This window comes from Drosophila hydei, unplaced genomic scaffold, assembly GCF_003285905.1.
Source record: "Drosophila hydei strain 15085-1641.00,03,60 unplaced genomic scaffold, DhydRS2 tig00000265-arrow-arrow-pilon, whole genome shotgun sequence".
NCBI lineage: Eukaryota > Metazoa > Arthropoda > Insecta > Diptera > Drosophilidae > Drosophila > Drosophila hydei.
In genome coordinates, this window is record NW_022045699.1 from 61,633 (window position 1) to 66,159 (window position 4,527).

Below are 4,527 nucleotides of genomic sequence, written 5' to 3' on the forward strand. Positions count from 1 at the left end.
CAAGACTCAAGTAAATTATAGCGCTATAATAAAACTTTTGGATAAAGCGCAAAACAAAGAGAAAAATATGATCATAGCCCAAACATGTTATCGTCGTTGTTGTTGTTGACTTTTCTCTTTCTTGCTACTCTCTACCTTCTTCTACTTCTGCTTATAGAGTTATTTTTATACACTTGTTTGTGGGTGGCTAGATTGGTTCTCGTGAGGCGTGAAAAGCGAGTGTTAATTGAAGGTGTCTGTGTCGAATGATGTAATTAATGTCTGCGAATATGTTGAACTAAAGTGTTAAATTGTATATTTAGTAATTACCGAATGTATATTAGATAAAATAAGGTGCTAATAAGTAGAAATTGTTGAATCATAGCAGTAAATCTATCAATTTAAATTTTACTATTGATAATTAAACCTTTTAATCCTATGGCTAACAGAATAAAATTAACAAGTGTTTTTATTAATATTATTTATAATTGGTTTTATTTTTGTCATATTTCTGATTTATTTAAATTCATTAAGCTAATTTTACAGACAAGCCAATAATTTATTCATTTTATAATTTTCGCTAGATTTCTTTATAAATATTTTTTATATATATTTTTTCTTAATATTCTACAGTTCTCAATGCATACATTAAAATAATAGGCGATGTCTTGTTTTTGTTTTAATTATAGCAGCTTTCTTTGTGTTGTTCGGGTCTGTTTTTCTGTGTCTATCTCGTGCCTTTACACTCTCAAACACACGTACTCGCTCGCCAACACAAACACGCATACATATAAAGAATGCTCAATTTAAAGCCGGCTTTTTTATTTATTTATTTGTTTATGTGCTCGGCTTCTCGCTTGCGTTTGCTTACGATGTCTTCAAAATTAATGCCTTTACTAGTGTATGTGTCAGCGTATAATTATTTCTCTTCTCTTTATACATGCATTCGTTTACGCTCCAAGTCTGGTTTGTGCTCTCCCAGAGAGCGCCACACAGCGACAAAAATATGTACATATGCAAACACAGTGAATTGATTTAAGCGTCGATTAACGCATACAGTGATACGCACACGAATAGAGACTCAGAGCGAAAGCCGCGACAACATACGATATGGATATGGGGCAGCGGCAACGGCAGCAAGCGCAGCAGAGGCTTGGCATCTGTTTGAATGGTCAGCCAACAATCGCGCGCTCAGTGAAAAATGTTGTGTCGTCTCGTCTCTCGTCTCAGTAGCACTAAAATGGTGCGCAAGTCGGATAGAGTTAAATTCCTACTAGTCGCGATATAGGCAGCATTCTGTTGCGTGGCAAAACCAAAGGCGATGCCAGTGGTGGACGTGTCAGTGATGGGGAGGCGGCAATAGTTAGGCGACAGCGCCAAATTCAGCAGCGACGTCGACGACGGGACAACAGCGCCAGCAATACAGCCTCAAGTGATGGTGTGTGTGTGTTAATTTTATGCTATAGTGTTATAGTGTCTACTTTTTCTGTTCTTATTAGTTACAATTTTAAAGGAATATTTATGTTTATTTTTGACTGCTTACAAAGTTCAAGATCAGTGTTATTCAAACTGCACCAATCGCATATTGAATTTTACGTATGCACAGAGAACTGCAGCTTAAATAAACAGTAAACTCTTTTTCGAGCCCTTAAACTGTAAAGCAGTGCTGATCAGCTGCGTGGGCAAGCAGCGCCTATACAACTGTTGTTATTGTGCTGCAGTGCAATCATTTGAAGCTTAAATATTTATTATTATTAAAAATTTGATGCTTTTTGCAAAAAAAGTTAATTAGTATATATATATATACACTCGTAATTTTATTGCGCAAGACTGTAGCTCAACAGGCATGTGTCTAATGCTTTTTAAACTGCGCACTCGCCTATTGCGCTTTAGGCATGCACTGACACAGTATGACTCAAACTGTGAGCTATTCGAGAGCTGCTCAAACTATGGGAGAGTGCTGCTGTTGGCTAAACTGTGGAGGAAAACAGAGTTATATAAATAATGTGAATTACTTTGCATAAAATATTAAAAGAATAGCTATTACATTTTTCTGTACATACATACATATCTATATATATATTTGATTTATAATGTCAATTGCCTTCTCTCTCTCGCACACAGAATCGGCCGAAAGTCAAATAATGCATGCAGATGCTCTGCCTATTGGGCATCCTGCTGGCTCACCCATTGGCCATGCGCTGAGTCCCAATGTCGTTGGCCTCGGCCTTAGCAATAGCAGCAATCAGAGCAGCGAGAATTTCACTCTCTGCAATGGCAACAGCAATGCCAGCAACAACAACAACAACAACATCATGTACTCACCGAACAACAACAACAGCAGTGGCAGCGGGCAGCCAGCAGCAGCAGCAACAGCAGCAGCAACAACAGCAACAACAGCAGCAACAGCAACAGTCGCCGACAGTTTGTGCAATTTGTGGAGATCGGGCGACGGGCAAGCACTATGGCGCCTCCAGCTGTGATGGCTGCAAAGGCTTCTTCAGGCGCAGCGTTCGCAAAAATCATCAGTATACCTGCAGGTGAGTGCAACCAGATGATGACTAGCCCAAGACGCTCTTAAAGCCAACTGTCTCGCATTCGTCAGATTCGCGCGCAACTGTGTTGTGGACAAGGATAAGCGCAATCAGTGTCGCTATTGCCGCTTGCGCAAGTGCTTCAAGGCGGGCATGAAGAAGGAGGCAGTGCAGAACGAACGCGATCGCATAGTTGCCGTCGCACCTCCAATGATGATCCGAATCCAGGCAATGGACTATCGGTTGTGTCGCTCGTCAAGGCGGAGAACGAATCGCGACAATCGAAAGCGGGCGCCGCCATGGAGCCAACATCAATGAGGATCTCTCGACCAAACAGTTTGCCAGCATCAACGATGTCTGCGAGTCAATGAAACAGCAGCTGCTCACCCTAGTCGAGTGGGCCAAACAGATACCGGCCTTCAATGATCTACAGCTGGACGATCAAGTCGCTCTACCTCCGCGCCCATGCTGGTGAGCACTTGCTGCTTGGTCTCTCGCGCCCGCTCTATGCATCTGAAGGATGTGCTGCTGCTCAGCAACAACTGTGTCATCACCAGGCATTGTCCAGGTGAGTTGTTACTAGCTAGACAACTTGTTTGTTATGTCTCTCAAGCTCTGCATCCATTTCAGATCCACATGTCTCGCCCAATTTGGACATTTCACGCATTGGAGCACGCATCATTGATGAACTCGTGGTTGTGATGAAAGACGTGGGGATCGACGATACCGAATTCGCCTGCATTAAGGCATTGGTCTTCTTTGATCCCAGTAAGTGCAGCAGTTAACGACATCGAGTTGCTATAGATTTCAATATAAAGCTACGAGCATGCAGCAGAGGCAATTTATCAAATCTCTTTTCTCTTTTCATTTTAGATGCCAAGGGTCTCAATGAGCCGAATCGCATCAAGTCCTTGCGCCATCAGATACTCAACAATCTGGAGGATTACATCTCGGACAGGCAATACGAGTCTCGTGGTCGATTTGGCGAGATTCTGCTCATTCTGCCGGTGCTGCAGTCAATTACCTGGCAGATGATTGAAACAAATCCAATTTGCCAAAATCTTTGGCGTCGCGCACATCGATTCGCTGCTGCAGGAGATGCTGCTAGGCGGTAAGTGGAAGCGCGCTATGCAACTTGGACATCTATTTAATCTGTATCCTTTGCTGCTCGCACACAGGTGAACTGGCAGACAATTCGTTGCCCTTGTCGCCGCCCAATCAGTCCAACGATTACCAGAGTCCAACGCTGGCGGCAATTTGGATGGCAGTCAGGTTAGCTCTACCCTGGACACGCTGGCATCGGCGAGTAGCGGTACGCATGGCCTGGATCTGGATGTGCAACAGATACAGGCGCTCATCGAGGCTAACAATGCGGAGGATACGTTACGTGCCTATACAAATAACAATGCTGCTGCCGTCGCTGCCGTTGTTGCTGCCACTCCCTCGTCTGCCGTACGCCTCCATTGAGCAGCGCCGCCTGCAGTCCGAAATCGCAAGAGAATGCCTACATGGATGCGGCGGCATCACGTCAATACAATGTCCAGCACAAGAGTCAGCTAATGCACAGTCCACAGCGAGTGCATCCCTACCAAAGAGTGGCCACATCGCCGGTCGATGCCGGCCTCGGAATGCGCAATCCGGCGGACATCACGCTCAACGAATACAATCGCAGCGAGGACAACAGTGCCGACGAGCTGTTGCGTCGCACGCCCCTCAAAATACGTGTGCCCGAAATGATGGCGCCCAGCTATGTGATGGGTGCGTATACCCTATATCTGTAGATATTTAATTTGGAGACTTATTTGAATCTTTTCTTGATTTGCAGAGCCATGTCGCATGACGCTTAAACAGGAGCCCGAAACGGGCTATTAACTGGTGCAATAATCTAAGTGACATACATACACACACACTACCCTTCCTTATGATACCCCACCACACTCTACCCTATTCTACTCTACCTCCTCTACAGGCCCCCTCTTGCTAGCTGCTAAGTGCTATACAACAAAACAAAAAC

The 4,527-nt window shown here is 44.2% G+C and overlaps 1 pseudogene; it reads left to right on the forward strand.

The window, feature by feature from the left end:
• Window positions 1-1,133: 1,133 nt before the first annotated feature.
• On the forward strand, window positions 1,134-4,527 carry LOC115483015 (annotated as a pseudogene).